The sequence below is a fragment of the Orycteropus afer genome, unplaced genomic scaffold, assembly GCF_000298275.1.
Source record: "Orycteropus afer afer isolate SDZICR_OR568_19922 unplaced genomic scaffold, OryAfe1.0 scaffold00027, whole genome shotgun sequence".
In the NCBI taxonomy this organism is placed as follows: domain Eukaryota; kingdom Metazoa; phylum Chordata; class Mammalia; order Tubulidentata; family Orycteropodidae; genus Orycteropus; species Orycteropus afer.
In genome coordinates this window covers 11,295,019-11,318,468 of record NW_006921614.1, presented here as the reverse complement: position 1 = coordinate 11,318,468, position 23,450 = coordinate 11,295,019, and positions in this window count along the sequence as shown.

Below are 23,450 nucleotides of genomic sequence, written 5' to 3'. Positions count from 1 at the left end.
CTGGTGAAGAATGCTGAAAGTACCATGGACTGCTAAAAGAACTAACAGATCTGTCCTGGAGGAAGTCCATCCGAAATGCTCCTTGGAAGCTAGAATTGCCAGACTTCATCTCACCTATTTTGGTCATGTTATCAGAAGGGACCATTCCCTGGAGAAGGATGTCATGCTTGGTAGGGTGGAGGGTCGACAAAAGAGGGGGAGGCCTTCAACGAGATGAATTGACACAGTGGCTGCGATGATGGGCTCAAGTATTGTAGGGATTGTGGAGCTGGCACTGGATTGGGCAGTGTTCCATTCTGCTGTGCATGGGGTCGCTATGAGTCGGAAACGACTCAACGGCATCTAACAACAACAACAACAATGACTAAAGATCGTGAGCAATTCCTTCTGTGTTTGTTGGCCACCAGCATATCATCTTTAGTGAAGTATCTGTTCAAGTCTTTTGCCCATGAAGGATACATGAATCATCTCACAACATGGATGAACCTGGAGGACATTATGCTGAATAAAATAAATCAATTGCAAAAGGACAAATATTGTAAGAGCCCATTACAGTAAAAAGACAAAGAAGGGTTTGCTTAAGGAATGAAACTCACTTTATAGGTTACCGGGGTGGGGAGGCATTCATTTCAGGCTAGTTGGGGGCTGACGTGGGTAAGGGGAGGGATGGTATGGAAAGAATCTGTGACCACCATGATAACATTAGGGAAAGGGAGGACACTGAATTGTGCACATAAGATATAATTGACAGAGGCTAATCCAGTATATCCACAATATTGCATTACCATTAACAACAAACACCAGGCTACAGATAAATACATAAACATCTGAGAAGATCAGATAGGGGCCAGTGAATAGGATTATACTCTAGACCAAGGATAGATTCAGCTCTTGCTAATTTTTTTTTTTTTTTTTTTGAGAAGTAAATTATATATTTTTATATGACTGATTATCTGGACTGATACTAAAAATGTACTAAGAAAAATATTTCCTCTTATGGGTCAGTTTTTTTTTTTTTTTTGGCGACTCAACATTTTTTTTTAACATCGCCTCATAGAAGAAAGAGGCATCATTGTGCCCTTGGTCAGAGAGTATTTTCCACACTCACTCCTCTTAGCTAGTATTTCATCTTTGTTGCTACAGGAGAGAATGTCATTTGGATATTCCACAGCTTATTATTTGTATCATCACATTTGCAGGAATTTATATTCTTTTGTTTTTGTTTTTGTTTTTGTTTATTGTGATTTGGGTGAAAATTTACAGAGCAAATTCACTTTCCATACAGCAGTTCACATACACTTTGTCTCATGACATTGAACACAATTCACCACAATGCAACACCTCCCCTCCCACTTTCTCCCAATAGTTACCTTTTCCCTGTGTCCATACCTCCATGCATTCCTGCCCCTGAGCTGTCACCCTGTGCATAAACAGCCCTTCTTTCTCCCATGATTGTTCTCTGTAAGGAGTGTATCTACCTCAGGTAGATGTTCAACTCATATGCCTGTCTTTTGTTTGGCTAAAAGCCACAGTTCCAGACCTGAAGGGCAGCTAGGGGCCATAGTCTCAGTGGTTCCACCAGGCTCTATCAGACCAGCAAACCTGGTCCCTTTTTTTGTTGTTGTTCCAAATGATTTTGAGTTTTATTCCACATTGCTCTCCCTCTGTATTCAGGATCTCCTACATAGATCCCCCTCCAAGTGGTTGACAGTGGTAGTCGGGCACCATGTAGTTCTTCTGGTCTCTATATGAATAGGCTGTGGATCGCATGGTGTACCAGTTGCTAGGACTAATTGTTTCCATGAATCTTTGGTTTTCTTCATTCTTCTTTGCTCTGGATGAGGAAAGAGCCATCATTGCATCAAGATGGCTGCTTGCAAGCTTTTAAGATCCCAGTCACTACTTGCCAAAGTAGGAGGTGGAACAATGTTTTGTGTAGTGTGTTATGCCAGTTGAGCTTGATGTCTCCTGTGACTGTGGTCCCAAGCCCAGAGGTTCAACTACTTGGTCCCTCTGGTAGCTGGCTGTGACCAAGAAGTGACTACAACCCTGTCCCTCATAGGCTCTACCATACACCTGGGAATTCTTACAGATCATTCAAATACACTTATAGAACCATTGTCTGCCAACCCTGTGCATGGTCTTGGATACACTCCCTGCTTCACAGACATACCTATTAGTTCAGCCTATCCTCCTGTATACCCATGTTTGCCTTCACTGACAACACAGTACTATACATGCAAAAGAGTTCATCTTTGTTGTCTGTACCTCCCATGTACCTCTCTATGTCTTATTCTTCCTCAGTGCCACCATGTTGAAAACTCACATTTGGTACATTGCCCTTCTCTTCATCCAAATCAATAATTATCTCTACCTATCTAACAATGTCCCATCCGCTCCCCTCCCACCCCTGGTAACCAACAAAGAAAATTTCCTTCCATATATAAACCTTTCCCTGACTTTTACAATAATGGACTAATACAGTATTTGCCCTTCTGTGATTGACTTATTTCATTCAACATAATGTCCTCCAAGTTCATCCATTTTATGTGGTGTTTAGAAGATTCTATGTTATTCTTTAGGGTTGCATAGTACTCCATTATGTGTATGTACCATAGTTTGGTTATCCATTCCTCAGTTGATGGACACTTAGTTTGTTTCTATCTTTTGGCTATTGTAAATAGTGCTGTGATGAACATGGGTGTACATATGCCTGTTCTTGTCCTGGCTTTCACTTCTTTAGGATATATTCCTAGTACTGGAATGGGAGCTCTGGTAGCATAGTGGCTAAGGCACTTGACTGCTAACCAGAAGGCTGGCGGTTCAAATCCACCAGCCACTCGTCGGAAGGAAGATTGGGCAATCCTACTTCCGTAGTGATACTGCCTCGGAAACCCAAGGAGGGGTCGCTATGAGTCGGGTCCGACTCGACGGCACATAACAACAACAACAACAACAACAATGGAATGGCTGGGTCAAATGGTATTTCTAATTCCAACTTTTGAAGGAATCCTCATACTGCTTTCCACAGTGGTTGTCCCATTTTACAGTCCCATCAGCAGTGTATTAGAGTCCAAATCTCTCCGTGTCCTCACCAGTATTTGTTATTTTCTGGTACTAATCACATAGTGGCTAACCTTGATTGCTAACCAGAAGGCTGGTGGTTCAAACCCACCAGCCACTCCTTGGAAGGAAGATTGGGCAATCTACTTCCATAGTGGTACTACCTCAGAAATCCAAGGAGGGGTCACTATGTGTCGGATCCGTGTCGACGGCACATAACAACAACAACAATCTTGCACAGATATCAGTGATACAAAATATCCATAACCCTTACAGAAACAACAGAAGACAGAGAGCAATCCCTCACAGACAGCCAGACACTGTGGGAGAGAGATCCAATGGATCTACCAACTCAGGACCATAGTATTGGGGAACACCAGACTCAATTGGCACAATAAAATATATTGAAAATCTTGTTCCACAACCTACATTGGTGAGTAGCAAGTGAGGTCTTAAAAGCTTTCAAGCAGCCATCTACCATGCAGCTAATAGTCTCCTATTGTTGGAAGTGAAGAAGAGTACAAAAAGGAAAAAAATAAACAAAGGACATTTGGAAGCAATCAGCCCTAGGACATGATGGACCTTGAGACCAAAAGAACTAGCTGATGATGCCCAGCTACCAATGCCAGCCACTTGGGAAGGGATCAAAACTGGAGATCCTGAATAGAGTGGGAGGAAAAATGAGGAACAAAATCCGAAAACACAATAATGACCAGAATAACTGGCCGGATGGAGTCTGGTTGAACCCCCAATACTATGGCCCTGGAATACACTTCGGGCCTGGAGTAAAAATCACTCCCAGGGGCTGGCTCTTAGCCCAATAGTAATTAAGATGGACATGCATACCTCTCAACCCAGGGTGACACACCCACATACTCTATGGAGATGCATCCCTTGGAGCAATCAACCACAGGGCACCAGAGCAGCAACATTTGCATGGAGGAAATGCGGGACACACAGGAGTGTATAACTTTGAGGGGCACGGGCGGGTGGGGGGGAGAGGGGGCTGGTTACTGGGCATGTTGGGGAGGATAGTGGGTTAAGGTTGGGGATAGTAATTGGGGAGTAAAGTCAAATGTACATGAAACGTTGAATGTAAACAAACTCTGCTCTGTAAACTTGTACCTAAAGCACAATTTAAAAAAAAAATCAGGCATTGTAACGAAGGTCATGTAGTATATAAGAGGATAAAACCTAATTCTTTCATCTCTCAGTTTTGTTAATGATCCCAAATAACATTTGCTTGTGGAAGCATTCCTATAGTGGAGATACCACATTTGCATTCCTCTACTTGTTTACTTGTATCCCCTGCTCTTTAGACCTAGCAAACAGTTGCCTGCCTGCAAACTGTTCATGTCTCTAGCTTGTCCCGAGATTTGAGCTATTCAGGCTCCTTACAACAAAGCACACAGTTTGTTAAAAATTGTTCATTTAAGGGCATTTACTCAGCACTTCTTGTGTCATGAAGCAATTGCAGTCACAATGTTTTCTAAACATAACACGAGGGCATCTTTACACATTGGAATAACCCCCAGGTGCAGCCTATGTCAGCACAAATATACAGTAGGAAGCCCTAACAGAGGCCTCACACTGTAAATCATTTCCTGAGCTGTTCATGAGAAGTGCTTCCTTATCCTCTAAGAGACAATAAGTTGCCACCATTAGCTTTTCATAAACAGAGTTGCCTAGAAGAAAGGTGGAGAAATTTTCTTATGTGCTACACAGATGTGTCAAATACTTGCATCATGAATGTCTTATGGGTACTATATGGTCTTTGTCTCAGGAAGTTCTTTCTGAGCAACAAAGGCATATATTCTGTTCTTATTGTTCTACAAAAAGACATAGGTGATGAAGGCAAGAGGATGTAATAGGGTGAGCGCACGTCTGGTTTGTCCAGAACAGTCCCAATTATGCCTACTGTTCTGGTTACCTGGTGCCACTCTGACAAGAATATACCACAAATGGTATATTTGCCTTAAGAAACAGGAGTTTATTCTTACAATTTGGAGGCTTTAAGTCCAAGTCCAAAGTGCCAGGCTCTACGGGATGCGAGAAAGCCCCTCAACCTTGGGTTCCAGCTCTGCCTCCTGCTCCCAGCCCACTGGAGCTAGAGGCATCTCTTCACTCAGACAGCTGCTGGCTGCTGAGGCAGAGAAGCCCCAAGGTAGACAAGTAAAAAGGCACAGTCCCGATGTTACCAAACCAAACGGCAGGCCATTAACTTAAGTCAATTGTAAGTCCCAAGGTTGGCAGAGCATAGCAGGCTGCTGAGTGATAACCCAGCTACATGCAGGGTCCAAGCATGCCAGAGGCTAGAGACCATTCCCAAAGCTTCTCCTTATATACAGGAAGCAGACCACATCCCAAAGGCAGCTACTGAGCTTCTTGTGGTAGATCCCACCATGAAGTTGATTGCCAGTCTCCTCAGGGGAATAACTACCACCAGCTGCCCAGCCACTCAACCAGGCCCAGCCAAGTTGACCAACAAACATAACTGCCACACCTACTGTCCCCAACTTGGACAATACACTCTATATGGTTATCTCACTTTTTCTCTGATTAGGTTTCCCATGCTAATTGATTTCAGAGGAGGAAGGACATGTTTGTATTTCCTCCTGAGAAAGACATTGACTTTCTGTCCAAAGCCTCTAAGCTACCCCTCCTCCTCAGACTTGGAAAATTTGGACCAATTGAGACAAGGTGGAAATTTTAAGTATCCAGTCTATGGTCATGGAAAAGAACAAAAGCAACCCTCATAAATAACTAGGGATCAAATTCATGGCTATGACTTCATGGCCTTGCAAGGTTAGTTAGGGGTTGAATCAACTGATTTCCTAGGCCCAAAGAATGTCAGAGCTGGAGAAGACTTCAGAGGTCAGGACTGTTTTCAATGAGCAGCCATCCTGGGCCAATGAAGAGACTTGCCAGAGTCAAGATGCTACTGGGTGACAGAGCCAGAGCTGAACTCTGGGGTCATCCATCCTAGGCATCTATTCTCTGGCTGTACTGCTGGGTCTCAGAGAAGTGCTTTCCTCTGGGCCTGACCACCTGAGAACTCCATGAAGGACCCTGCAGATCTTGTGAGGAAAGAGCAACTGCAAGAGCTGCTCCAACAGAAATGCCAGGCTGAGAGCCTGCCTGCCACCTGCACCTACCCCTCCTCAGCAAATCCTACCTACAAGCAGGACAAGGACAACACATTCTGTTTTCACCTTTGCATAGCATTTTTAGGAAGCCAAGTGCAGATTTCAGGTTTGAGGGAAGGAGCAGAAATTCCTGATTCCCCATCATCCAAGCTTCCAGGGAATTCATTCTCAGGCCTGTAGTCAAGCCCCATAAGAGCAGATTTGAATACCACTATGATGCAGTGTCACTGTGCTCAGTTCCTCCAGCCAGAGAGCATCTACATAGTTAGTTAGCATTATGCTTCCTAATGAATCTCAAACTCTAGCTGACAATTCGCCTTGGTGGTCCACCGACAGACCTGATTGCTGCGGCATAGCAAGTGCTATAATGCCCTCCTCCCCGTGCACATTCCAAATGAACTCCATCTGGTATTCAGCATTTTTGAGTGCATTCTTTTAAAAAATATGTTCTGTGATTAATTAAAGGTCAGCCCTTTTGATCTTACGACTTCAACTGTCCATCCTTTCTAGATGGATGACATCTATGTATTTCCATGTTCTCCTGGAGCTAAACCACAGTGCTGTAGGCTCACTCTCTTTGTAACTAGGCCTACTCCCAGGACCTTGTGTACTCCGCAGACAGTTCTATGAGGGCCACACAGCACTGGCCCAAAAGAGCAGAAATCATCCGTGACAGCTGCTTTTGTTGATAGAATTAGTCTCCGAGGCTGGAGTGCAGGCCTCTTCCCTCCCTTTCTTTTTCAGCAGCTGAGTCTGGGCTGCTGAGTGCCTCATATGTCTTTCTGATAGGCAGTGTTTTCTGTTATTGACTCAAGAGTAGGTATGTTCAGATGACTAATGTGGCTGCACATCAGAATCACCTGAGAGCTTTTAAAAGTCCCAGTGCCCAGACTCTATCCTGTACCAAATAAAGCAGCATCTCTGGTCCCTAATACTTTTTAAAAACTTCCCAGGTGATATCAATGAACAGCCAAGCTTCCGAATCAGTTGTCTCACAATGCTTCTCAAACTTTAATAGGCTTAAGGATCTTACTAAAGTACAGAGTCTCAATCAGTAGGTCTCGGGAGGGCCTTAAGAGAGTTTGCATCTCTGACATGCTATTAGTGATGTTATGCTGCTGGCCTAGGACCACACTGTAAGTAACAAGGATCTACAACAGAGCTTGGCAAACTGTAGCCAACAGGCCAGCTGCCTAGTTTTGTCAATAGAGTTTTAGTGGGGCACAGTCACGTCCACTTGTTTACATATTGACTTTCATGCTACAATGGCAGAACAGAATATATGGCCTAAAATGTTTACTATCTGGTCCTTTACAGAAAAATTGGCCAACCTCTGGTTTATAACATGCTGATACTAGCATAACTATTGTGAACTCAGTGACCCAGGTGGGTAGGTCATGCTTATTCTAAGAAGACAGAGAGAGGAATTGTCTTTTTCCATTCTAAAGAAGCAGAGACCATCTGTTCACAGCCAGCATTGCTCAGCAGGCGTATCTATAGTGGTACTGTCTGCCTCCCATGCCAAGGGGTGTCTAATTTTGAGAGCTTTGTATTGCCTACCAGAGAAAGATAAAATATGAATCTTCAGAAGTCAGGATAGTTTGAAATGAGGTGGAGATCTCTTGACTCAAGCCAATAGGAAAGTCAGTGTGAAATTTGGAATCTCAGTGACTATTAGCTCTTCTGACCTCCTTCTGAAGCTTTCAGATTTAATATAATTTTATTTATTTTGTTGTTGAGAACATACACAGCAAAGCATACACCAATCCAACAATTTCTACATGTACCATTTAGTGACATTAATTATATCCTTTGAGTTGTATAACCATTTTCACCCTCCTTTTCTGGGTTGCTCATGCCCCATGAAGCTTTCAGATTTCGTTTACAATTTTAATAGTGAAAATTCTTGTGTTTTGTGTAAGATATGTTGAAAAAAAAAATGAAGGATAATTTATATTCCTCTAAATACTTTGCTGTCCTAAACTGTGAAATCAATTGTCCATAAAATTATAGTTAATTACTGTCATTTAAAATTATTTTACCATTTAAAAATTATACAAGTAATGTTTTTTTAGAAAATAATTAACATACTTATAATCCAAAAATAAGTCATTTCTATACTTACCTATACTACATAACCCAGTGTGAACCATACTGCTAGTTTCAGACACAGTTTGTAAACATAGGAAAGTTACTGAATTTCGAAGCCTTAGTTTTCTCATTTCTAAAGTAGGTAGAATAATAAAACTTGCCTTATGAGGTAGTTGTTAGGATTAAATGAGATCATGTCTCTAAAGTCTAAGCTCATGTTAATAGCTCAATATGTTAAAGTTTAGAAATAGTACCCTATTGTTTCATAAACTATCTGGGAGTGTAAGGCCAGGAGTAAAATTGGTGCATTTCACTTCCATTATGTCCCTTTGGAGAGAGCTGTGTTGCAGGGCCACACCTAACTCCAAGGGATGCTGGGAAATAGAGTATGACCAGGCCTGTTTATGCCCAGCTATGATTCCATGACTGTAAAGGAAGAGGAGAGCACACTTAGTGGAAAGCTCATCTCTGCCACAGTATATCGTACCCAGTTTTCTTGGAAAGTATTCATCTTTTCCTTTTTGATATGTATGAATTTTTTTTATATATAAATTAATGATTTTGTTGTTGTTATGTGCCGTTGAGTCGACCCCGACTCATAGCGACCCCTCCGTGGGTTGCCGAGGCAGTATCACTACGGAAGTAGATTGCCCAACCTTCCTTCCAAGGAGTGGCTGGTGGGTTTGAACCACCAGCCTTCTGGTTAGCAGTCAAGTGCCTTACACACTACGCTACCAGAGCTTCCTTTTATCTTATGTACATTGCAGATTTTTTCTTTGGTATCATTTTTATTTTTGATTTTGTTTCTGGGTTTCTTGTTTTTTTTTTCCTTTAAACTTTTAGCAATATATGAATAGATTGGTATTGGAGACAATTTTTAAAATACCAAAAAGAATGAATTAAGAATGATTGAGAAGGTACCAGTTAGGTGGCACAGGGAGAAAAACAGAGACTGATGGAGTAGCCAAGCATTGTTAATGGTGGAGTGCTGGAGCAGCTATCAGCAGACTCCTGCCTCTGAGAGGTGCAGAGGTAACCACTTCCCTAGGGCTGTGTTGACCCTAGAAAAGTTTCTGCTGGTGGCTCAGATGTCTAATGGCCTTCTTGTGCTGTAGTGGCTGTTGTTCCTTTAAGGTTTGGTGAAAACTTCCCTTAAAGAATAAATGTAATGAAATAAATGCCCTTCTCAGGTAGACTTTAGTGTCCAACATGGTAAATCGGGTCTTTGGTAGAGTAGTTGGTACAATTCAAAATATATGCAATTACAGCAGTTAGTTCTACCCCTAACATTTGTGGGGACGCTGACAAGAGTACAAATATGTTTAAATATTTAAAAATTAGTAATCAAGCTAACAAACTGCTAAACAAGATATGTTCTTATCCTCTTACCTTTGCAAATATACCTTCATGATGACCTGAAAGATCAGATTCAAATTTAGAATTCTTGGATCCTGTGAGGTTAATAATGTATGTATATATGTAGAGATATATGGCATGCTGGTTCTTGGCTCATTGTCTACCCCTCCTTTTGTCTTACCCCCAGCACTACAGGTCTCTCATGTACTTACATTGAAATCACAGATCATGTGTCCAAGCTCCATCCATACCCCACAGACAGTTATCCATCTTACCTCTTGGGCCTAAGGGTGCACACATTTGCAACATAATCTACTCTAGGAGAGCAGATCCTACGAATAGATCCAGGTAGACTCTGAAAGTGAACACAGGATGATTTGGTTAGAAAGTTCAAGGGCCCTGGTTACCTGGAGCATGATCTAGAGAAAGGGGCAAAGACTCCAGATGAAAAGTGGCCTAAGATGGGCAGGGACAGAGGTGGGGCTGGATTGGGGCCTTTTAAATAATCATGGGGCCAGGGCAGGCATCCCTCTTGCCGGGCCTAAGGATATACTGGTAACAGCTGGCACTTATTGACCATGCACTCTATGCCAGGCACTGTTCTACAGCTGACATGCACTGCTATGCCTGAGGCACAGAGTGTTCAAGGAGCTTGCTCAATTCACAACTTGTAAATGGCATACTAGGATTCCTGTGCAAGCAGTCTGACTCCAGAATCAGATTCTAGACTGACTCTTAACTGCAGTCATTTCCTGCTTCTCATAAAAAAGTGGGAAGCATTGGGTTAGATTATCACAAGAACCCACTTCCTCCCAGAAGATATTATGTGCCTGTGTAAGCAGGGCAGTTCCCAGTCTAGCCATCTCTATAATGAGGAAGTGGTCTAAGACTGTAAGTTTAACTCTGTGACTCTCTGATTTCATACCTGCTCGTTCACTTCAGACAAGCTCTAGAAATAAATTCTATTACTAAGTATTCTGAATGTGAGTTTCTTTTCCTGAATATTCTCAAGATTATCTTCCCTAAGTGGGAATGTTGAAATGGCTCTTCCAAATGGGCTTTTCTCTTGTCATATAAATTATGTGGTTCTCTCCTGCTCTTAGCAAATAATACCAAACCAAAAAAATGCTCATAATTCTAGGTTTTTAAAAAATGAAAGTATTTTATCAAAATAATACTTAGACTAAGAAAGCTTTTCTTTTTCCTCCCTGAGTTGCAACAATGTAGCTCTATATGGATGATGTGTGGCTCTGTATGGCTAGTGTGGTAGTCTAATGTTTACTCTAATTTCATTCCTGAATTGATGAGATTATAATTTACAGTAGTAATTGGATCATTAGAAAGACTCTTATCCTCCTATGCAACCAAGCTTAGGAGATTTGATCAAGAACTTCTGGAAAAAGTGAACCCCCATATCACCTATCAGTCTCTCAGCACTAAGTCTTAGTGTGCCCTCTTTTAAAGCAGCCCCCCAACTTTGCCTTTATAATACAAGGCACAGAATAAATATGTCCCCTAAATTAAATCTATAAAATATTTCATATCCCTGGTATTGCCTCCAACCCCCCCCCCCTTAGAACTAGTTAATAGACTTTAACTTCAGAAGGAATTTGAGTAGCCAATAGAATTTTGCTTAGTAGGATAACCAGCTGGCACAGTTCCTAAAAGCGCAACAGTATAGAGAAGTTTTGGATAATTTCCCAAGTAGGAATTATTTGAATATGTGTATTTTTCCCATGGAAAAGTGACAGTGGTTTAGTGTTTTGTTCTCCCTTACCCAGTCATGAAAGAGTTTGTTTCACTGTTTTTGTTACCTCTTCAACTCTGCACCAACTAATCTCTGGGTCTGTTTAGAAAGTCTTATTTATCAAGTTAGAGATGAGTTTGGTCATTTTCTAACTTTTAATCTCAATCTTTTTTTTTTTTCCATCTAGAATATTATTTATGACCGTTTAGAGCCCTATACTCCATTTCAGGAGGTGGCATATGATCAAGAACTGATGGCATTGAAGGAAGAAGTTGAAGGTGTACTGAAGGAATTGGCAAAAAACAGGGCTCCAGGAATTGACGGAATGCATACTGAGATGTTTCAACAAATATATGCTATGCTGGAGGCACTTGTCTGTGCTAAGAAGTTTGGAAGACAGCTACCTGGCCAACTGACTGGAAGAGATCCATATTTGTACCCATTCCAAAGAAAGGTGATCCCACAGAATGTGGAAATTATCCAACAATATCATTAATATCACAAGCAACTAAAATCTTGCTGAAGATAATTAAAAAAATGATTGCAGCAGTATATTGACAGGGAACTTCCAGAAATGCAAGCTGGATTCAGAAGAGGATGTGGAACAAGGGATATTATTGCTGGTGTCAAATGATCTTGGCTGAAAGCAAAGAATATCAGAAACATGTTTACTTGTATTTTATTAACTATGCAATAGCATTTGATTGTGTGTATCCTAACAAATTATGGATAACATTGCAAAGAATGGGAATTCCAGAACACTTAATTGTGCTCATGAAGAACCTGTACATAGACCAGAAAACTGTTATTCAAACAGAACAAGGGAATACTGCATGGTTTAAAATGAGGAAGGATGTGTGTCAGGGTTCTATCCTTTCACCATTACTTATTCAATCTATATGCTGAGCAAATAAGCCAAGAAGCTGGGCTATATGAAGAATGCAGCATCAGGATTGGAGGAAGACTTATTAACAACCTGTGATATGCAGATGATACAACATTTTTTGCTGAAAGTGAAGGTGACTTGAAGCACCTACTGGTGAAGATTAAAGACAGTCATCTGCAGTATGGATTACACCTCAACATAAAGAAAATGAAAATCCTCACAACTGGACCAATAAGCAGCATCACGATAAATGGAGAAAAGACTGAAGTTGTCAAAGATTCATATTACTTGGCTCCACAATCAACACTAATGGAAGCAGCAATCAAAAAATCAGATGACATATTGCACTGGGCAAATCTGCTACAAAGCACCTTTCTAGTGCTGAAGAGCAAAGATGTCTCTTTGAAGACTAAGATGTGCCTAACCCATGCCATAGTATTTTCAGTCACTTCATATGCATATGAAAACTGGATAATGAACCAGGAAGACTTCTGAAGAAGAGTTGATGTTTTGGGCTGTGGTGTTGGCAGAGTACTGAAAGTACCAGAAGAACAAACAAATCTGTCCTGGAAGACGTGCAGCCACAATGCTCCTTGGAAAGGATAATGGCCAAACTTTGTCTGACCTACTTTGGCCATGTTGTCATAAGAGACCATTTGCTGGAGAAGGATATCATGCTTGGTAAAGTGGTGGGTCAGCAAAGAAGAAGGCCCTCAACAAGGTGGATTGACATAGTGGCTGCAAGATGTGCTCAGGGATAGCAAAGATTGTGAGGCTGGTGTAGGACTGGGTATTGTTTCATTCTGTTGTACATAGGGTTGCCATTAGTTGGAGCCAATTCAACAGCACCTAACAACAGCAGAGCCCTATACATGTATGCCTTTAGAAGGATCTTATTCTTCAGAGTCCCAAGAATGAGTTCTAGTCCTATATCTGTTGCTTTCTAACATTCATCAGTTAGAAATCTACCCTTTTGTGTTTCAGCTTCATTAATGGCAAATTGGAACTAAAAGTAATTGCCTTCCCTACCTAGACAGTTATTCTGAGGATCATTATAAGTGATGTGAATGGAGTGTACAAAGGTGACAGGACGATGAACAAGACAAGAGTCCCTGGTCTCAGTAGAAAATCAACAGGTAACTGGCTATATGGCATAGTATGTGTGTGGAAGAACTCTGAAGGTTTTGTAATGAAGGTTATTAATGTTTCACATTTATGGAGTGATGGTAGTTTGGAAGGTAACATAAATCTGAGGATTTTCAGTTGCGACCCTCAGAAACCAACTCAGGCCAGGTTGTCAGTGCCCGTGGAGAACATTTTCACTAGGCTAGGCATCCAGAATAAGCTCATGTTTCATCTGAAGGCAGCCCCTAGAATTGTAAGCAAAGTGCCCAGGTAGAAGTGACCTCTAAGGACTGACCTTGCAAAAAACAAATCTATTTAGTCAGGGTTTTGCAAACTGTGCCCCCTACTTCTCTTGGATCATAAGAGTGTGCAAAAAAAAAAAAAAAAAGATTCTGTGCTCCAATAAGATTGGCAAATGCTACGTACTATTTGGCCACTATGTGATCTGTGTGTTCCTAATATGTGTTAGCAGATTAAGGACTTTGAAAACAGAAGAGTCCTGTATTAAATAAATTTGTTTACTTTTAATTCTGTATACCCCAAAAAGTTTGTGCCTACAAGACTTTTTAAAGTCACATTTTATAAAACCAGCTTGAAAGTATTCTACGGACAACAGTTTGGGAGATGCTGAATGGTAGATGTCATGACAAACATCCAAGTGATTACAGGAGCAATCAGATGAAGACTGAGGTGTTTTAGTACATATCCATTTGCATGATAGATAGGTTCTGGATCAGTAAATCAAAACATAAATGGATGTGGTTACTGTATTATTTGTGGTTTATGCAGGGGATGCAATGTGCTAATTAATCAAGCATTCCATTTTTACCTTTTGTATTGACTAATTTGAATATTTTTAATTTAAACTGGACAGTGGTTCAAACCCGATAGCCACTCCATAGGAAAAAGATGTGGCAGTCTGCTTCCATAGAAATTGCAGCCTTGGAAATGCTATGGTAAGTTCTATTCTGTCCTGTAGAATCACTGAGTCAGAATTAACTGAATGAGAATGGGTAACAATTGACCTAGATTTTAGAACTAGATTTGAATCTCTGTAACTTTTACAAATTTGAGTGAATCATGTGACCCTTAAGTCTTACCTTCCTTCTTCTTAAATGGAGATAAAATCTTATAGGGCTGTTGTGAAGGTAAGGGAAATTAATTACAAAACCACCTAGCATTATGCTTGGCTCACAGTGTTGTTGTTGTTGTTATGTACCATCGAGTCAGACCTCACAGTAGTCCTTAATAAATGATAGCTCTCTCACATCTGCCCTACAAACTATCACCAAAATGCCTGCAGCAGCTTTATATAAAGTCCTTAGGAACTGCCCAAGGGTACTGTAGAATTCAGAAGGAAATTTTGTTTCATGCTTATTCATCATGTAGAGTCAAAAAAAGCTTAAAATAGGTTTCTTGACTTCTTGTGCTGCTTCCTTCTTTACCACAGGACAAGAGAGTATGAGCAAGCATCAGTTTATCACAGAAAGCTGAAGTGGTATTATTGTCACTAAGGCTGTGGCCTACCTTGGAGCCACTTTGGTGTCTGCGAATAGCCCCTCTTCTGGCTGTAACCAGTTGTGGCCAGGATGATGTCATTCAAGAGGCTCATTTCTTTTTTCTAGCTTTTGTGCGTGACTTGGGGGGAAAGTTTCTGCCAAAATCCCAAAGGGAAATAGTGTAGATTTTGCTACCCTTGTGTGCCAAGCCTTTAGAGTCTTCCTCCTACAGCATCTGCACTTTAAAGAAGTTGGAAACATGCATCTATTTATTCATCATTAACATCTAGCCTCAACATTTAGTAGATACCTACTGTGCACCAGACTATAAAGTGTCAGCGCTCAAAGAACTTAGTGTCTAGAAGAGGATGACTTTAGCATCTAAGTAATTTGATGGAAGACCCACATATACCCATTTGTAGAACATCATCAGGGCTACTTTCCTAAGTTATGAGCAGCCTGGTAAAGCTTGACTAAATTGTAGCTATCATTTGAAAGTCTCAAAATGCAGATTCAAGGAAGTAAATGATATGACATCAGGATTGGAGGGAGACTCATTAACAGTCTGTAATAAGCAGGTGACAGAACCTTACTTGCCAAAAATGAAGACAACTTGAAGCACTTACTGATGAAGGTCAAAGACTATATATAGCCTAAGAATATGTGAAAAAAAATGAAAATTCTCACAACTGGACCAATAACCAACATCATGATAAGTGGAGGAGAGTAAAGTTGCCAATGAGTTCATTCTGCTTGGATCAACAATCAGTGTTCATGGAAACAACAGTCAGGAAATCAAATGACATATTGCTTTGGGCTAATCTACTGCAAAAGACCTGTTTAAAATCTTAAAAACAATGATATCACTTTGTGCCTTACCCAAGCCATGATCTTTTGTTCATGTGAATGTCGGATAATGAAAAAGGAATACAGAAGAACAATTGATGCATTTGAATTGTGGTGTTGGTAAAGAATACAGTCTTATAACCAGAATTCACCACAACCACCCAGAGTGGCTCTTATAAGTGAAATAAACATTCAAAAGGAAAATACTGAACCCTATCCATAATGTATCCTTTCTCTAGCCAGTATTAGTAGCAACCAGCATTTACTCCTAGGCGAGGGATTCATGCCAATCATAGTTTATAGAATTATCTCATTTAATCTTCCAGAAATTTTATAAAATAGGTTTTATTTCACAAACAGGGAGACTAAGACTCAGAGAGGTTAGATAATTAGCCAAGATTTCAATTCAGGTGTGTCTTCCAGCCTATTGCCTTTTGTCTATGTTATATGGAATTCCAATTGGGATCTTAGATAAGGTATTGTTGTTGATGTTGTTGTTATGTGCCATCGAGTTGGCCCCAACTCAATAGCAACACCTCCTTGGGTTGCCAAGGCAGTATCACTACAGAAGTAGAATTGCCCAACCTTCTTTCTGAGGAGTGGCTGGTGGGTTTGAACCACCAGCCTTATGGTTAGCAGTGAAGTGCCTTAGGCACTATGCTACCAGAGCTCCTGGATAAGGTGGTAGCATCTAATAAATTAGGCAATTGAACAACTGTACCCTAATCTTACAACTTTTCTAAAAGTGGTAACCATACCTTTTTGAAGCAGCAATTATTTCATCTTTAGCCTTTGGGGTAATAGAAACAGCAATAGACTTGGAATAAAAAGACTTGGGTGGTGCTGTTCCTTGCCAGCTGGTAAACCATTTCCCATCATTAGACCTCAGTTTCCTTAGCCCTAAAATTGGAATAACAGTATTACTAAGATGAAAATAATAGGAGCAATGAAGAATACTAGAATAGAAAGGGTAAAAGCTTGTGTTTTAGAGTTTGCATTCAGGCTGTACCACTTACTACTTGTGTGACTTTGGGGAAATTACTTAAATTCTTTAGACTTCCATTTTCTCATTTGAAAAATGGGAAAATGGACCTCCATCAGAGCATTGTTGTGAGGATGAAATTAATTAATGTATGGAAACATTTAGCACAATGACTGGAACACTGTAAGCACTCAGTGAAACCTGGCTGTTACTATTACCCACATTGGAACTCACCAGATTGCTGTCGCTCTTGGAATTAAAGCAATGACATGTATAGGAAGGTGTTCTGTAAACTGTAAAGTTTACTCTTGTGTTACATATTATTAGTGGTAGTAATAGTTGTGGTTGTAGTGAGTGCTTCTTATTAATAATTTGCTTTGAAATTATATGCTTTAAAAAGGTAAGTGACTCAGTTACTTCTTACCCTGAAATTTGTAGACATGAGCCAAATATTCCTAGATTTCAACAGCAAAAAAATAGATCATGGGAGAGGTCCACCCAGAGTGGCTCTTATGGGTGAAATAAACATTCAAAAAAGAAAATACTGAACCCTATCCATAATGTATCCGTTCTTCAGCCAGTATTAGTAGTAACCAGCATTTATTCCTAGGCCAGGGATTCATATTCATGCCAATCATTTTGTGCCATTCAACTGGAAAACTGTGGGGACAAACTGGATATAAGGAAGAGAATATTCCAGGGTGATAAAGTATGGATGAGACATTATAGAAGCTCCAGGCCCACAGCTATCCTCACTGGGACAATGTAAGTTTGCCTAACTCTCTAAAAGCAGATTGAAATGCTTTGCAAGAGAATGAAAAGAGTTTATAACCAGGCTGGTCTTGGCAAACAATTACACATGTGCTGAAGCTTTCCCATGGCAGACATCACTGACTGGTGATATCACTCTTTCCTTCTGAGCCCAGACAGAGCTTCAGAATCCTTGTCAACAAAGCACTCCAGGCATAGGCTGCTGAAAGATTGGAGTTTCCATGCAGGATGAAGTCCATTGGTGATCTCACTTTATAATATTAGCCTAGTAGCCATCCTAAGTTTTTAGGGATGGTGACAATCACAGAGCTTATTGATTCTCAGCTATTCTCTTCCTCTTCCTGTTTCTTGACAGAATTTACAACAGATTGTGGAGGCTGAAAATGTCAGATACTCATTTTCCTAGACTCCTTTGTAGCTAGGACTTAGGTATGTGTCCTTTTTCTAGCCAGTGGGACTTGAGAAGGGGATACCTTCTAGATAACTTCTGGCTAAAGTTTTCATCCCTGATAAAAAGAGATGTGCAAAGAGAAATTTCACTCTTTTACTTGGGACATGATTGTATGAAGATACAATGTGTGGAGCTGTGGCTGTCATATTGTAATCATAAAAAACCAAGCCTAAAGAGGAAAGCTAGTACTTTGTGGATGGTGTAACAGAAAGATGGAAAGCACCTGAGTCTTTAATAACACTTTTTGGTCACTAGATTTACCAAATTTGGAATCAGAACTTCCTATTTTATGAGAAAATAAGTCTCTTTCATTTAAGCCAATTTTTGTTACATATTTTATTACTTGCAGCCAAAAGCAATCTTACTGTTACTAACTTTTTTCCTATGTCTGTGACATCCTCTACCTTAAATGACAGAGCACACCTCCCAACACAAAAGCTGAATATGCTAGTTCCCACTTGGTTTACCCCTACCAAACCTTGAGTCAGAAGTTAGTAGTGTAAGAAATAGAGACTGTGCAGAATCCAAGCTAGGAAGGGAGGGCCAAGCTGTGCCCAGTGTCCACAGGCAGCAGTGACAGTGGCTGTGACTACAACAGCATCAGGAGTCTGGAAGTGCCCAGCAGCAGCAACAGCAGCAGTGGTATTATCTGGAGGAAGGTTCCTGACTGTGCATAGTTTCCAAGCCTGATTCTCTAACCTTCCACGAAAGCATTTGAGCTCCTCAATATCTTTTTAATCAATTCCCATTCTACTTAAAATAGCAAAATTAGATTCTGTTACAGGCAACTGATACAAAATCGACATCCAATGGTGGTATTTCCTATGGATGATGCTATGTGAAAGAAGCCCATTGTTAGCAAATCACCCATTCACCATCTCTTTTTTGAGTAGGTAACAGCTCAAGTCCTAATGTGTAAAAACTACATTTTTCTCTTTTATATATTTGGATATTCATAGGAAGGTATAAAGCTCATTAAATCATTAACATAATCTTTCATAAGCACAAATGAAACAATATTTGCTACTTCTTGGAAGGAAACAACAACCTAGCTTATCTCTCCTTTGTGGTTACTCAGAATGTCCACAGTGACCCAGTTACCACAGTAAGAGCTTCCTTTTCAAAGAACAACAGAGTGTCTGTCAGTCTATTCAGAATGTGTTCCAATAGTCATACGATTCTTTCCTTCTTCCGTAGACATCAATTTCATTGTAAACAGCATGTATTGTTGCCTTCTTCCTTTATATAAACCTTGTGCTGTGGAGGTTCCTGAAGCTTTGGTGTGGAGCCAGTTGAGTAGGTTTTGGTAACAGCTCTTTCTCTCCTGATTCTATTTTGAGTTCTTTGATAGACAAGGCTAACAGTGAAGCCTGAAGTCATAAGCAGAAGTGATGTGAGAGTGATGTGAGAACCAGGAGCAGAACTAAACCTACCCATTCCCAGCTTTCTATGCTAGTGTGGCATTGGTGGAAGACCAGATGCCTGGCACTGCCCTTTAACTATTTAGTTTTTTCTTGCAAAACTGTTGCCACCAGCTTGCTTGCCTTGAATCTTAATATCTTGCTACCCTTCTCATTCTCAAATCCTATGTTTCTTCAATTAATCAATAGTAATAATAATGGCCACTTTTTATTAAGCACACAACCAGTCTAGTCCCATGCTAAGTGCTTTATAGAGACCCATGGTAACCCTTCCACATAAAAACAAACAAGTAAAGCAAAACCTTTTTGCTGGACTTAGAATAACAAGATAAGAAATTTCTTCAAGAATGATTAACCTTAAAGATGTAAAATATGTCTGACCAAACCCAAAGTTTAATGATATGATATTATTCTTGTCATCTAGCAAATGTTTTCATCATTTACCTATGTCTAGCTTCTGAGACTCCTCAGAAGGAAGATGGAGCAGTCTACTTCCATAGTGATACTGCCTCAGAAACCCAAGGAGGGGTCACTATGAGTTGGGTCCAACTCAACAGCATATAACAACACAACAACAACAGCTTCTGAGATGCTTTTGTTTTAAAAACAAAAACAAAACAAAGCAAAAAACACCTTTTGTTTAAGCACTGATAAAACTGATCAAATTTACCCTCACCAAGAACATTTTTTAAAATTCTTAAGAGATACAGAATTCTAAGACAAGATACAATAATAAGATAGATAAAAAATAGAATAATAAGGAAATATGTAGAGTGTGTTGTTAGAAGGGAAATGAATTTCTGATTTTCAGTTACTCTAAAAGAGTTTCAAATCTTTATCTTAATGGAATTTAAAATAATACTTAGCAGCTCAGTGATTGAATGACATCATAGGTATGTATGCATGCTTGCCTAGGGAGCTCATTCATTCTTTCAAAAAACTTTTTATTGAATTTCTCTTAGGTGCTGAACATTTTGCAAGAGTCTGGGGAGATAGACATATATGGAATAGAACCACTAACTCTGGATGAAATGGTTGAGGGAGGAATGCTCTCCAGGGATTGGCAAAGAAGCCTCCAGCCTATTTTTGTCAATAAAGTTTTATGGAACACAACCCTACTTACTCATTTACATAATGTCTATGGCTGCTTTCTTGCTACAATGGCAGAGTTGAGAAGTTGTGTCAGAGACTGACATGTTCCACAAAGATTAAACAAAATATTTATTATCTGGCCCTTTATAGAAAATGTTGCTAACATTTGGTCTGTTGTTGTTATGTGCTGTCGAGTCAGACCCAACTCATAGCAACCCCTCCTTGGGTTGCCAAGGCAGTTTCACTACAGAAGTAGATTGCCCAACCTTCCTTCTGAGGAGTAGTTAGTGGATTTGAACCAGCAGCCTTCTGGTTAGCAGTCAAATGCCTTAGGCAGTATGCTACCAGAGCTCCTAACATTTGGTTTAGGGAAAGATAATGCAGGCCTAGGCTGACACTGAGAATAAAGATGAGGAAATGGAATGTGGTGAGATTTAGAAGATAGAACTTGTAGGACAGGGATGTGGGGTATAAGAAAGGACTGAGGATAACACCCAAGTTATTGTCGGAATCTGGATGGGAGCATTTTTTCATTTCCTTTGTGTAAAAGGACAGTCCTCTTTATTATTATTATTAATATTTTATTGTGTTTTCATGAAAAGTTTACACAACATATTAGGTTCCCATTTAACAATATCTACAGAAATTGTTCAGTGAAATTTGTTACAGTTTTCAAACTGTGTAAACATTCTCATTATTTCCATTCTGGTTGTTTCACTTCCAGTAATCTCATTTCCCTGCCCTACTACCTTCTCATCTTTGCTTTAGAATAATTACTGACTGTTTGGGCACATATAGATGATTTTTAAAAGAAGCAGAGTACTCACAGGTATCAGAGATGTGATCTCTCACCACCACTCATCTGTTAGTTTGTTATACTCTGGTGGCTTGCTTGTTGCTGTGAGGCTGGAGGCTATGCCCCTGGTATTTCATGTACCAGCAGGCTCAGCCATGGGGGACAGGATTCAGTGGAGTTTCCAGACTAAGGCAGGATGGGAACAAGGTGGGAACAAGGACAGAGCCATCCATTTTGGAAAAATTGACCAGTAAAAACCTTATGCGTAGCAGTGAAACACTGATATATTGCTTTAAAAAGACAGGGAAGGAAGAAAAGACCAAAATGGATATCAGACGGGACTCTGAAACTTGCTCTCGAATGGAGAGTACCTAAAGCGAATGGAAGAGATGATGAGATAAGCAACCTGAACAGAAGATTTCAAAGGGAAGCTTGAGAGGACAAAGTAAAGTATTATAATGAAATGTGCAAAGACCTGGAGTTAGAAAACCAAAAGGGAAAAACATGCCTGACATTTCTGAAACAGAAAGGACTGAAATAAAAACTCAAGCCTTGAATTGCAATATCGAAGAATTCTATGGGCAAAATATTGAACAATGCAGGAAACATCAAAAGAAGGTAGAAAGAATACACAGAGTCATTTATCAAAAAGAATTTGTCAGTGTTTAATTATTTTTGGAGGCAGCATATAATAAAGAACCGATGGTATTGAAGTTAGAAGTCTAAGCTGCACTGAAGGAATTGGTGAATAACAAGGCTCCAGGAATTGATGCAATACCCACTGAGATGTTTTAACAAATGACTACAGCACTTGAGGTGCTCACTTGTTTATGCTAAGAAATTTAGAAGACAGCTACCCGGAAAACTGACTGGAAGAGATCTATATTTGTGCCCTTCCAAAGAAAGGTGATCCCACAAAATGTGGGAATTATCCAATAATATCATTAATATCACATGCAAGTAAAATCTTACTGAAGATAATTCAAAAATGGTTGCAGCAGAATATTGACAGGAAACTTCCAGAAATTCAAGCAGGGTTTAGAAGAGGATGTGGAACAGGGATATCGCTACTGATGTTAGATGGATCTTGGCTGAAAGCAAAGAATACCAGAAAGATTTTTACCTGTGTTTTATTGGCTATGCAAAGGTATTTGACTGTGTGGATCATAATAAATTATGGATAACATTGCAAAGAATGGTGTTCTGGTTACGTAGTGCCACTCTGACAAGAATATACCACAAATGGGATGGCTTGAACAAACAAGAGTTTACTCTCTTACAGTTCAGGAGGCTGGAAGTCCAAGTTCAAAGTGCCAGGCTCTAGGGGCTGAGTGAAAGCCCCTCAACCTTTTGGGCTTTAGCTCTGCCTCTTGCTCCTGGAGCATTGAATCTAGAGGCATCTCTTCACTCAGGCAGCTACTGGTTGCTGAGGCTAACAAGCCCAAGGTTGACAAATAAAATGACACAGTCCTGATGTTACCAAACCACGCCATTAATTCAAGCCCATTGTAAGTCCCAAAGTTGGCCAAGCATGGCAGGCTGCTGAACAATGACACGGCTACATGCAGGGTTCAAGAGTACCATAAACTAGAGACCATTCCCAAAGCTGCTGCTTATATACAGGAAGTGGACCACATCCCTAATGCAGGTACTCAGTTGCTTGTGGTAGATCCCACCATGGAGTTGATTACCAGTCTCATCATGGGAAATAACTACCACCAGCTGCCCAGCCACTCAACCAGGCCCAACCACATTGACATACAACTTTAACTACCACAAGTGGAAATTCCAGAACACTTAATTGTGCTTATGAGGAACATGTACATAGACCAAGAGGAAGTCATTCAAACAGAACAGAGGAAAACTGCATGATTTAGAATCAGGAAGAGTATGAGTCAGGGTTGTAACCTTTCACCATATTTATTTAATCTGTATGCTGAGCAAATAATCCAAGAAGGTGGACTATATGAAGAAGAACATGGCATCGGGATTGGAGGAAGACTGATTAACAACCTGCGATATGCAGACGACACAATCTTGCTCATTAAAAGTGAAAATGACTTGAAGCACTTACTGATGAAGATCAAAGACTACAGTATTCAGTATGGATTACACCTCAACTTAAAGGAAAAAAAAAAAAAAATCCTCAACTGGACCAGTAAGCAACAGCATGATAAA